The sequence below is a fragment of the Erithacus rubecula genome (assembly GCF_903797595.1).
Source record: "Erithacus rubecula genome assembly, chromosome: 2".
Lineage (NCBI taxonomy): Eukaryota > Metazoa > Chordata > Aves > Passeriformes > Muscicapidae > Erithacus > Erithacus rubecula.
Window position 1 is genome coordinate 85,501,428 of NC_136685.1, and position 13,757 is coordinate 85,515,184.

Consider the following 13,757-nt stretch of genomic DNA (forward strand, 5'->3'; position numbering starts at 1 on the left):
CCCTTTCTAAACTGGGACACTGCAGAATGATAACCAAAAGAAATGTTATCTTGATGGCCTCCCAGTCCCTGTCCAAGCAGATCTTTGGGTATGGCCCCCTGCTGTAGGCATCCATCTTTGCATGTACAATAGCAAAGCCTATTGGTAGAGGAAATCTTTGCAATCTGTAAGCACTCAGCTGCAAATTCATGATCTGTCACTCAAACAAAATGAGGATGTCTCAACAGCTCAGCTGAAGTGAAATGGGAACAGGAAGTCAGAACTGAGTCCGTGTACCCTGGTGTCATCTTTAATCTATTTACATCTAATAGACCTATTTCTGCTAAAGCTAATGGAAAAATTGATTTGCTTAATGGAATATATTTGTCTTAATTATATGCTTGTTTTAATTATATGCTCTGAATCTATTATCACCTACTTCTAGAAATCCCCGAGTGGGTGAGATTTTGTTGTGCTGTTCTCTGTAAAAGCAAATACATGAAAGCAAGATTGCACCCCAGGCTGCTCAGAATTTTAGCACTGTCATTTGAGAAGTAGATAAGCTGAGGGGAGCAGGCACCTCCAAGGTCCCCTCTCTCTGTCCAATTTTCTTTTTTTCTTTTTAAGATTTGAATATTTACAAGTCTGGAGGAGCTGTTAATTTTGGATCACATGTGGTGATTATTTTTTTTAAAGGAGTATTTTTCAGTAGTGTTGGATGAACTACAGTTTCACTGCTAAGGTAGAGCATGAAACATGTTTCTGGCTTCTCATTGACTCAATGAGTCTACATATTTAAGTTCTACCACCTTCCATTTCTGTCCGCGTGTGACCATTTACATGAAGATTTATCTTTCCTACGTTCTGTCGTCCGTACCACAGGGTTGCCACCAGCTGGCCAAGGTCTATTTTCCCTGGCTGTGGTGGTGGGGGCTGTTGAGGTAGTGCTGTTCTCCCTGCTCAGGGGGCTGTGCCGTGAGCACGCGGCGTTTCCACACCAGCCCGTGACCTCACGGCTGTGAAACCGCGCACGGAAACCACCAGCAGGGCACCAGCTCCTGAGTGCGCCTTCCTGTTTTCCTGCTCTTCTCTGACTCGAGCTCTGAGTGTAAACAGACCTTTGTTTTTGTTCCTTTTGCATAGCACGTCTCTGTGCTCTTGCTCCATTCAGCCAGCAGCAGAGAAGTGAGACTTTTGAGTGCCACTGTAAATATGGCAGCCTTCCGCCCTTAAAACCTGCGGGCCAGCCTCAAGCTCCTTGATGAGCAAAACTGACTGGCTTTTGCTTCAATAAAACAATGTAGATTTGGCTTTTTCTTTATTTCTAATGAATATTTAAGGCATATAATTTATTCTCCTGCTATGATACTGTAAAAATAATTTTAATAAACTCTTAATCATAGTATGCCAAAAAGAATGCAACAAACTGAAATGTATCTTAAAACCTAATCAAACAAAAACCAAACCTGAAAACTTACTGTGTGATTTACATTTTTCAAGTAGTATCTTAAAAAACCCAACCAAATGAAAACCAAACCTCAGAACTTACTGTATAATTTATATTTTTCAAGTAGTTAAAACTAGAATCAGGCCAGGTCAGTGGGCTCATCAAAGGTCTGTTGGGTCATAGATAAACTGCCCCGTAGGAGCTATTTGTTAATAGAATATAAAATATTTAAAATAATGCATGATACATTCACCTACAATGGTTTTTACCATCTCTGGCTTTGTATTCATTGGTTCTGGTGAGCTTCAGTGTGAAAAAAATGAGTTGAATGAATTTATACTAAAATACTGAGTACAAAATTGCAATTTAAAAATCCAGTTTAAAAGCAGATTCTATAATGATGTAGGAGATTTGCCATCAGTTGAAATCTTGACCTCTACACTTGATAGCTTATTGAAAAATAAGCTTGGCTGTATCACTGGGTAAATTTCTTAGTTTTTGCCAGACATCAGCCCAAATGGTCATAGGTTTCTTTGTTTCTGCTTCTTGTGTAACTGCCATTGACTTTCAGGCATGGCAAACAGGAGATTGTATGTATTCAGAAATCATATGTATAAACTTGCTGCCAAATAATTGAGTCAAATTAGGGCAATCAAGCTAAGGGAAGCATTCAGTGCCTGTTAAATGAGAGAATGCATAAAGGATGAATTATATGCATTCAAACCCATTATGAGCTAGTTCTTAAAACTAGTTATTAGTTTATATCATATTTAACACACAATATTCAGTCCCTGTCCTAGAGGCAGGTTGATGGGTTTCCCTACAGGGCTGTTCTGTGTTTGCTGTTGCTGAGCAGCCACCGATCTGTTATCAACATGAGCTGAAAGGGGAGGGCCATATCTGTTCCACACACCACATCTGTAGTGGATAGAGACTTCTCTGCATTTCCTAGCTGTAATTTTACATCCTTTTACTGCAGACAATTTGAATGATTCACCAGCAGAACTTTGGAGCCAACTTGGGCAGAACTGTACTCGTGGCAGGTTGTTGTTCTCTGTAGACAAGTACAAGTGTGGAATGAAACTCAAACCTTGCAAGTGAGATCCATCAGTACTGACAGATATGGAAGCAAGGGGAAATATGGATGCCCAGGATTCCATTTCTCCAGACCAAAAGCTCATACTTTGGTCATGTTCCCCTCTCTTCCCTCAAGCAATCCCTTGTTTTCAGTTTAAAGGAATGTTTTGTAGACATTAGACATATTGAAGCTCTTCAGGGATTCACTAGGTCACCAAGAACAGACACCAGGTCCCTGCCATCAGCTTTCCAAGCAAAGAAAATAGAAAGAGGTATTGAATTAAGAAATTAAACAACAACAAAAAAAAATCTAGATTAATCTGCTTCATCTCCAGCTGGAATGAATTCAGATATCCTGTGGCTGTTGCATGCAGAAGTTGTGAATGTGTGGAGGATGTTAAAATTTTCTTGTCTGAATAATATACGTAGCTTGAAATGACAAGACATCATAGCTTGCTGAAGGAAGAGAGACTAGGAAATGTTAACTGCAAAAATGTCTCCACTGACAAGTGGAGACTATTTTATTTTTCATTTGCAAAAGCTTTGTGTGGCAGACTGGAGGTAATCCAGATACTCAGGAACAACAAAGAGCCATCCTTGATGCAAAGGGGTTTTTTGTGCTCCAAAGTCTAGAAGTGTTAAGGATGCACAAAGAAAAGAATTTGAGCTTTGGAAAAACCAATTTACTTTTGACACCCCTTGCTCTTAGGAGCAGCTAGGCTGTTAACGGAACAACTTCTTCCCTTCTTCCCCCCTCCAAATTTGGTTTAGTCAAACACATGGCATGCAAAGACTTCAGCCTTGTCAGTCTTGCAAAATTAGAAATTTGTTTTCAATTCCCTATACAGACAAGTCTCTGGATATAATTAAAGGTAAGACTATGTTCTCCACTGCCATAAATGTCTTTTCTGATCTTCCAATCTAAGTAAAACTAGAAAGAGGAAGAAAATCAAAGAACAAAAACTTTGTTTGTCATCCCAGTTTCCTGCTCTTGGTTGCTGATTGACTGTATAGAGGAACAGTTATGTTAGTTTGTATACATAAATATATGTATATTTAGATTAACAGTTTGGAACCATGAGCTCTTAAAAGTAATCATCTTTTAAGTCTAGCTTCCTCTCCCCCTCAAACAGTTTGAAAATTCTAGATTTATACTTTACAAACTGTATCATATGTCCTGAGAGTCACATTCAAGTTCCTTGATTTATTTTTTTAACATAATGAAATGCTGAACTTCATGAGTCCCTAACCTCAGGTTGGGCACCCAGCACACTAGTAATGACTTTAAAGGCTGTTTCTTTGGAAAATATCTAGATGAAAAAAAAAAAAAAAAAAAGTGGAGTGTGTGACAGGCCCCTGAATTTTTTTGGTGAAATCCATGCAACAGAATGTTGCTCATTTATTAGGGTTTGTTTTTCTGCTGTACAAGATTTAACCAGGTACATCAGCAAACAGCAACTGAAATGCTAAAACAACTTGGATGGATTTCTCTTCCCCAGGCAGCCCATAGTGCATGTGAGAAGTCAGGAAAAGTGTAAAGGTTCTACTCTTAATTACACACAATTCTAGTTCAGCATTAATTTTTTTTTGTAAATGGCTCTCTCAGAAATAAGAAAAAAATATATATATTTCATAATCTCTGCTGGTACAGATTTTTTCATGCTGCTTCCTTGTGTTGATAACCTTTGTCAAATTTCTTGAAAGTTGAAAGAGTGAGTCCAGGAAACACTGAAGAAAATTTGGCAATAACTGTAACTTTCTATAAGCAGAAACAGCAGCTAGTTTAAATATTCCTCACTTTTAAGTGGTCATTTTTGCACCTGGTTCTTTGGAGGCATATTATAAAGATGATTTGGCTGTCAGTCATTTGGAACCAGTATTTTGGAGCAACTAATAGCAAAAGGAAGCACATTATAACTGAAGACCCTGGGGACAAGGGTACCAGAGAAGGTACTGTAGCTGGTGCCTGCAGGGAGTACAAGGTTTCTGCTGCTGCCTCTGCTCTGATGACAGTTAAGAAATGCCATGTGTTAATGTCAGAATCCATGCTTACCTTGGTGTTTGCATTTCCCCCCCTCTTTATTCTACATCTTTTTTAGACATCCTTGAGGTCTGGGCTTCTATTTTGCTAATTAGGGTACAGTCCATGAAACTGAGACATGGTCTTGCTTCAGTAACACATGCTAGGGAAGGGGGCAATTTGATCTCACAGAGCAGAGGGTGGAATGCTGGTAACCCCTGGGTCAGAAACTCCTGTGTTGGTGGAAGGCAGTCTTTGCTGCAGTGTTTGTACTGGGAAATGCTGCTGCTTTTGTTTTATCAGCTCGTTTTCTGACTTCCCTGCTTATTGAGATACCTTCCTGAAAACTATTGCATTCAAATGGAATAATTTACAAGAATATTTCTAAAGATTCCCTCTGAGCCATTGCTCAGCGTGGGCAATAACCCTTATTTCTATTAATATGGGGGAGTTTCCCCAGGGCAGCTATTCATACTTTACAGAAATGTTTTTGCAAAGTCTTGCACAGTACCTTTTTTATATTGCAGTAAAAGTTTGTGGTTTAAACCTCTTAGAGGATGCTTATATATAACGAGATGGAAGTTCCCCTCACGTGAATGCTGTTAGTGGCCAGACAGGTTCTTTGTATTTTTCTTGTAAGGTCAAAGAAGTACAATGAGGTGCTATTTGGCAAAGGTTCTAGTTAAGAAAAAGGTTTATAAAGTGTTATGTAATCTGTTCAGAAGCAATGTTTCTTTAGCTGTCTTCTCTAGATCTTGGAGTAACTTTGTTTAAAATCTTTTGAAGTCACACACAAGTGTGACTGCTTTACTTATTCATCAGCTGCTGAGCCCAGGTACTACTCTATTTCAGCAGGCAGTCTAGAACACATTCCCCCATCCCTTTTTGTTCTAAATTAGTCCAAACAAGTTTTATCTCTAACAGATCAAAAATAATGCTCAGCTGTAAACTTTAGAAGATTGTCTGTTACTTTGTGGATTGATTCCTCAAGAGAAAAAAAACCCAATACTAAACATGCTTCTCCTAACACTTGTTACTAATGGATGCCCCTCTGATTTCAGCAAATGTGATCCTTATTCTTCTTGATGGTGTAGGGTAATCAGATTGTCTTGTAGATGGAAGAAGTCTATTGTGATAGTAAATGTCAAAAAGGCTCATTTGGGCACAGTATGTCCCAGAAATGCAACTGCAAAATCAAGATAGTGCAAACCTGTGTTCTAGTTGCAGCTGTGATAGTGATCATCTCTGATCTTGGGTGATAGATTTCAAATCTTACCTCTTTCCTGTCTTCGAAATGACTTGTATAAATCAGCCTTGTTCCTAAGATTGACCTAAATGTACCTAAGGAATGAAACAATTTTAAGAAAATTTGCAAACTATATGAAAAAGCACTAAATCTCTTTTAATCTCTCTGGCCTTCATTTGTTTAATGGTTGTTTTTTTTCAGTCTTCTCCTATCCCCTCTTACTTTTTTCATGCATCAGCAAAAGTGTAAAACTGAGATGGAGCCCTTTGCATTGCTACAGCTTTCCTCTGAAGAAGGAGAGCTGTCTTGAGATTTCCAGTTAATCTGGGGAAACAATCTGTCTGTTCTCTGAATTTAACACTGAGTGAACTGAGAAAGAGCTCAAAAAGTCAGGAGCAGGATCACTGTGTCTGTTATGACTGGCAACAATAATCTGACCCAAAAAGCATCCAGTTCTTTTTCATTACACCCTGGATTCCATCTGGGCTTCCTTCTATGGTCTCTACCTAATTACCTTGAACCCTCCCTCCTTACTGGAGAAGTGTGGCAGGTGCAGCTTAGCCAGCTCCAGCAGATCCTACCCTAACTCTGGATTGTCTGAGCAACTTGGCTGTGCAAACATCAGACTGAGAAACTAAAGGAACAGTAGAGTTCTGTGTGCTGCTGGGGATTGTGTCACAGTTGAGAGGGGATATACCTGTACTCTGATCTCGGTGCTAAGAAATAGGACTGCCTGAGGTTTGACTGTAGAGCTGCCTATAGACAAGTGCCAGCTACTTAAAAATGCCATTTTCTCTATATATTCTCAATTTTTTTTTTTTTTTTGGTCAGTTCTGGGAATATATTTACAGCATATTTCTCTGAGGATGAATGATACTTGGTTTTGAAACCACACATTATTACCACCAACTTACTTTGCTGAAAATGGCTATTTCTGAAGTTCCTACTCCTGTGAAAAATTAACTTTTTAAGGTGGCCTAATTGGCCTCCTGTCACATTAGATTTTTCCCTAAAACTGCTAATTTGGCATTTGGGGGTTCATTTGGATTGTCACTTGTAAAAATGAGAGATAAATGAGGCCTTTGAGTCTATTCCAATTTTAATTTTTATATAAGTGCCTCCAAAGCCCATAGCAACCAACTCCCATCTCAGGTTTTCCACTCAACAGAATATTTCTAACATTATATGTACCCATTTATCAGCTATATGTTGTGAAATCAGGCACAGTTTAACTGGTTTTGCAAGGCAAATAATTGCCATATCAGAATCTGAACTCTGTAAGGCATTGTATGGTCATAAAAAAGACAGTTCAAATTTATATAGGTTTTAATTTAAAATGCCTCATGAGGGGTCTTGGCAGCTTCTGTCAGCCTCTCTTAGCAACAGCAGTGAGAGAGAACATTTGGCTCTATCAACAATATGATCTCATTACATAGGACAGCAATATAGAGTGAAGAGACAAAACACTCTGTACTAATTTTAGGTTCCACTTGAATCTGTGACATGTATTTAAACTTGTCTTCACAGCATCCTCATTTGGGTTGAATCTCTCCAACAACATCTGATTTGAATGGCTCCTCAGTGAACAGCACAACTTGGTGCTGTTCTAGCTTCCTGTTTGCTAGTGGAAGGCTTTTACATTTGTTTTGGTACTTTCCTCTCACAGGTTTTTGCATCAGTATCTGACAGAGCAGAGTTTTGTCTGAAACCTGTGTGTGAGAAGCCACATGCTCAAGTTGCCAGAGTTCAGATGACATTTCAAGTGAATTTATCTTTAGTGTTTTAATCCTGTGTGTTAAAAAAAAAAAAAGTCAGTAGGAATCCATAAGGACCCCTTTAAAATGCTGCCGAGTTATAGTAGTAATTTGATTTTATCCTTTTTTGCCATCTTAAGTCACTTCTAGACAATCTGTATGCAGTCAGTGAAGTTACTCTAGCTTTGTAGCATACTGTGCTGGTACTGGGTGGAGATTCTGGGGCACCAAACCCTTAGCTGATGTAGCTGTATAGATCATACATGGGTATGTGTTGCTCCAAAGCTCCAAGAACTCGAAGCTGGCTGCTTTTGCTGGCTGGGGATTCCCAGCCCAGGCTCATCTGCAGCTGGGGCTCTCCCAGCTGAGCTGCCTTTCTGCAGAAGCACAGTGTGCAGCTGCTCACGGGGACCAGCCCCCAGCTCTGGGGCTGCTCCCACACCCACTCACGAGTTCTGCTGCTTGGAGTCTGCTCCAATCCCAAAGGGGCTGGAAATCCTGCTTTACAGATCAGAAAAGGAGAAAAAACCTCTGCCTCCACAGACTTGTGACTGCAGTGATCCACAGGTGGTTTGGATTACTTGAGTATAATCTGAACTGCTGGGGTTATATATGAAATATCTCCCTCTCATGCTCTACTGCATAAGCCCAACATAAAAGCTTAGGATTTAGGATGTTAGGCACATAAATCCTATCGAATTTTAGTGGAATTCAGGGTATTATTTGGTCTCCCTTGAAAAATTAATTCTAAATCTGTGCAGGATTAGAGGAAACTCCCACTGTGAACAAAACTTTTTCCCAATAATGCACACCTTTTCCTGAAGCTTCTAGCCACTGTTACAATGTTCAAAATATCACTTCATGCCTGAGGAGTCTGGCAGAAACCTTTTAAAGTTCCCCTCAGTACAGTAGGATGCAGACTGGTCTAATTTGCAGCAGCAGTTTCTACTGCCCCATGAAACTTTGGATTTTCCTTTCATTTAAGTTAATAGAATTTATATAACTATATTAAGAGTTGCTTGAGGCAAAGAATATATTAGATAGAGGCTACAACAGAGGGTTTTCCTCTTTTTTTTTCATAGTGAATTAGGTGGTTTCTGGTGTTGTTTTAATTGAAACTCTGTAAAGTGTATGTTTTTCTTAAAAAGTGAACTTCCCCTCTGTTTGTGAGAGCCTTTCAGGCTTTAAAAATCCTAGGAGTTACAGCAGCCATCTGAAGCACTGTTGCCAGTATTTCTTATCCCAAGGCTCTGTTACCCCACTGCCCTGCAGTCTGCCTTTGGGCCCCTGCAGCTGCTCAGGGCCTGCCCTGTCTTGTGCTTTCGAGATAGGGCAGTTCTCAGGCACTGTTAAGTGTTGTAAAAGTAGTTGCCAGGCATCTCTCAGGGGCAGAAGAGTTCTGTTTGAGACACTGCTTCAGTTTTATGTTGCTATTAGCTGTCAGCTATCAGCTTGCAGCTCTTGCCCTGCTCCTCTCCTAGCTGAACTAGCTGCATTCCCATCTCCCAGAGGAGGAATCTCCCAGTGCTGTTTGGCCTCCCCATTATTTACACTAAAACATCCTTGCAGGAATGGAAAGAAGCAAAGGTCATGTTAACAGCCCCACGCTCAAGGTCAGTAATGCCATGGTAACAGTGGAAATCCATCCAGCTGCCTGCAGAAAAGCTGAGCCCCTTACGAAGAGGAAACAACCCAAATAAACAGGGAGATAGATAAAAAGCAATATCTTAGCCCTGAGCCACGTGTCGGGTGGAAATGTAACATTTGTGAGCTCTCGGGTGTTTCCTAAGCCTCGCTTTGAACCGCTCTGCTCAAAATAAAAGCCGTAGCGACTATTTCGAAAAATAAGCGCCCTGTAAACGCTGTGCCTCTCAGCCTGCAACTTTCTTTTTACTGCAAGCCTGTAGTGCAGCCAAGTGCTGTTCAGCATCCTTCCTGTGCCTTAAAGTGTGACTTTTATGGGTGACGTTATGTTTCTGGGGCTTTGTTCATCCCCGGCCTCGTGTACCCCAGTGCCGCTTCCTCTGTGGCGCTGCCGCCGCACCGCAGGGTGTTAATTTCCTGTTTGGAGCTGTCACAGACAAACCCAGGGCCTCGACTGAAACACAACACACAGATCCATGCTGCTGACAAAGGCACTAATAAAGCTCTAAAGTTTAAAGGTGGCCCTGGTGTTTCCTCACCGAGCAGCATGAGGACCTTTCACCCCTTGGAGACATGCTGTTTGCAAGGGTTTCTTTTCTTTTTAATTAGGGCTCGCCTCAATGGCTCTTAGCAAACTGTTCTAGCATTTGGTGTGTTTGGTTTATGGATGTACTGACTATAAAACATGCACAGCTTACTTGAGCTTTTCTTTCAAATAATCCCCCTAACTTCAACAAACCCCAGACAAGACTTATCAAACTTAGAGGAACTGCAAAGAGAGAAAAAAGGCTTAAGCAGTAAGTGTGTTAATTAGGGTGATGGGTCTGGTAAGTGGGTCCCTGCAAGACACATGCATGGGCATCTGTGTTTCCTGACCTCTTATCTTGGCCACTGAGCAGGAGGGGTGGGGAAAAAAGAGGCTAGTTTTTTCTTGATTTAGTGAAAATCTTTCCTTTTGCACTCACATTCACAAGTGGAAGAATTAAAAATGTCATCACTTTAAGCATGAATTTTTAGAGGGTTTTGCCTCAATTATTTCACAGTTTCTCCTTATTTTAGAGTATCCTGTAGAGTCACAGATCTAACAAGAAAAGAACTTTTCCTAGTACATGTTTTGTTTTTTTTTTTCCCCTGCTCTTTGGTGTGATGTGTTTTTCCTAGCACCACTGTAAAAGCTCTTCCCCCCTGCATAAATTCTTGACACATGTTTACAAAACTGTATTCTCAATACTTGGGCTTGTTCTAATGGAGGCCTTGCTGTTTTTCTGCAGTGCTGGGACCATATTTTTCTTTTCTGTTTTTAGTAAAATATTACTTATTTCTGTATCTTAATTAATTTTAACCTTTACAAGTATATTTGGAAGCTGAAGTTTCTTATCTAGTCATTCTGATGTATGACTGCTAGTTTGCATGTCTGCTACAGCTACTCAGAAACCAAAATACCTCATCAGAGTTCCCTCACAATCAAGAAGGAAGTTCTACAGTTTCTCTTGCAGTCTTAGTGATCCCTCTTGCAATATACTTGATCTTTAACTAAACTTAGGTTAATTATACTTGGAGAATAAATTTTGTAGCCTGATTTCTTGCAGATATGGCTATGCCCTTCTCGCTCATTAAAGGAAATACCATCCTTCAGATAGAAATCACATTTAAAGTCTTTTAGCACTGCCTCTGGCCATCTCTCAGTAGCTATCTTTAAGACTTCCATGTCTTCTTTCTTCCTTGTCCTCCACTGTCCTGTGTTTGAGCTTACCCAAATGCCTTCTCACCCTCCTTGTGTACTCCAGTGGTGCCCTGTGCTCACACCCAATTCTTTTCCCCTGCAAAATCCAATTCCAGTGTGGCTGCAAGGAGAGGGCACCTGGAGGGGTAAGCCTCACACATGCTGAAGATGTTGTATCACTCTGGGTGCTTTTTGTTGGTATTGCATGGACAAAGTCAGCTTGAAACTCCACATTTCCTCTGCTTTTCTGCTGTAATATTTCCTACATCTCAGGTTCATAGCTTTGTGCTGTGCCTATGGGCTCTTGGACCATCTGTGTGTGCTGTGTTGTAGTAGAAGGAAGAAACTGCAGCTGCAACTTAATTCCCCATGCCCTGCCCAGTGAGGCCACAGTACTGAGGGTGGGGAGCAGGAAAGGTGGTCTGGGTCACACCCTCAGTGGAAGTGACACTGAGTGCCTCTAAGGACACTCTGCCAGTCCCTGAGGGGCAAGCCCAAACAATTTTTTTGTTGTTTTAAAGCAGTGTCCTGCACCAAGTAAACTTCTGCAGGCTCTTGTGTGGATCTGACTGAATCTTGTCTAATCGATTTGAGCTGCTTTGTTTTCATTTTCTCCTCCTTTACTTTTCTGTCAATTGTGGTTTGTCCCCAAAATTTTATCTTCATCTTTGTCCAGTTTGCTTTCCACTTTCAGGGTAGTTTCCTTATGTCTCCACACAGCTTGTGCTATTCCATCTAAACCCTCACCAAGGAGGGAGAACAGAACCCAAACCAAAACTACCAAGAGCTGTTGTGGTGGGTGCTGTTTCTGCCAACTGTTGTTGTCCTAGGCTGTTGTTTCTGTGTTGCCTGTTTAGATGTCAGTGTGGCCAATCCATGGGTAGGAAACCTCTCTTGCAAAAGGTGAGTACATCAGGTTTTCTCAGAATAGGTGGATTTTTTTGGCAACAAATGTGATTATTAATTCCATGCAAGGAACTGTCATATTTCTTAGTACAGACTAAACGCTGTTTGTTTAACAAAAAAAGAGGAGCTAATGACACACCACTTCTTATAGGGCTTCAGGTTTCATTATTGAAACAAGCTCTAAAATTTGAATTCCAGTTACATAAATTTTGGCTTACAAGTAAACCTAAAGCTTTGCTTGTGTGCAGACAGACTTTTTTTGCTAATAGTCTTTTATTTAAAAAAAGCCCCAAAACACTGCAAAGATGGCATAATCAGATATGTAGGCATTCTGTTTGTACTGACAGGATACCTAAGATGCAATGGGATGTGATGACTCTCTACTCCTAAGGTGTAGCTGGAAAGGGTAGGGAATGAAAAACTACTGCAAAACTTACAGCTCAGAGCATTCAAAAGGCATTTTTAACTCTCCCAGAGTTGAGATCAGTGCATTTTAAAGTTTCCTCATATCTTCAAATAAGTCCATTTCTGCTTTCAGAATGTGTCATGGTTACTTGCTATGGCTGGGTTGACCTAAGGATTGGTAGGAGAATTAAGCTTTAAGTCTTCTGAGACAGCAATTCTTTCTTTGACTCTGCACTATATAAACATCAATATGGATGGCAGCCCATAAATGTGATCTAGGCATGCTGCTATATATGTATGATACAAGTGTTAGATGAGTGCTCTGCATTGTTCAGACTTTTTCTGTTCTGAAATGGTACATTCTTCATTGGTCATGCCTTCAAGGTTCCATCTGTGGGGAATTGTACTTGGTAGTGATAAGCTTTTTAATTTTTTAAATGTTTTAAAATCTGGATGTTAACAGTGTGATAGCAGCCATTATGTAGCTGGGATGAGCTATGCAAGAATGAGAAATTTGACTCATGTTTTAAATGAGTTAAATGTGATGCTTTCCATATGCAGGATATATATCCTTCTCTCTGAGTGAGACACATCTCATGCAAGTCATGGGTTCTATGTTTTTTACAAAACATCTGTGAGTTCTGACCTTTCCAGGCTTGTGTGCATATGAGCTAGAGCGCTGGTGTGCTCACAAACTGTGGAACAAACTTCACAGAGAATAACAGAGTAAATCCTGGAATGCATGAGAAGAGCTGATGGAGCTGGAGGCCAGTGGCAACACGGGGTGACACAAAGGGCCAGACCAATTTCCCAAGGCACTGAGTTGTTTTAGCTGGTCCAACTGCAATGGAGGTGTTGTCAGGGTTTCTCAATTTTCTGAGTTACACAGCTGCTGTTTCTAAAGTATGTCAAGTGCAAGAGTGGTATGAAAGCAAAGCACTGGGGCTGTTCCAAACTATTTTTTGTTAGTCATACCTAGCACAAGCTGTGTCTGCAGTGCATGAACTATTGTCTAATCCATGAAACAGACCTCTGAGTGCTGGCTGTCAGTGTGAGGGTCACAGAATGAAGCATCATCATCATAGTGGGATATGAGCAAATTCCCTAAGTGTCAAAGGTGTTTATCTGGTCTGACCCTGTTTTAGCTTGGACTGTTGCCTTGCTTGTCTCCTGGCTACTCAGGTCTGCATTTTTCCTCTTGTTGTCCTAGAGTGCACGTTCTTTCTCTTCAATACTTTCCCTGTATTTCTAGTTTTTCTTTGTTAAAGCTCTCTCAAATTTAATTCACTTCTGTTTGTGCTCTCCCCTCACTTCTTTCTGATCAAGTCCAGCAACCTCTTTCACAGCCACCTTTCATGCTTCTATTTGTAGCACCCTACCTGTTCCTGTATCTGGTGGTCATGATTGCCTAGTAAATTATTTCCTGATATTGTCTTTTCCCCTCCTCCACCTCCTTCTCCCCCCTACCCTGAAGCCTCCAGTATGGGCCTGTCAAAGGGCAACTGCTACCATTCTTCCAGTTTAAAAAGAATGAATGGAGAAAAACCACACTAAAC

The 13,757-nt window shown here is 40.6% G+C and overlaps 1 long non-coding RNA gene across 1 annotated transcript; it reads right to left on the minus strand.

Annotated features, from left to right (window-relative positions):
- Positions 1-2,984: 2,984 nt before the first annotated feature.
- Positions 2,985-4,395, minus strand: LOC306798855. The gene is made up of 2 exons (XR_013773487.1): positions 4,302-4,395; positions 2,985-3,132 (listed from the first exon to the last, which is right to left on the minus strand). It is a non-coding gene; the product is annotated as an uncharacterized lncRNA (long non-coding RNA).
- Between the last annotated feature and the right edge of the window lie 9,362 nt (positions 4,396-13,757).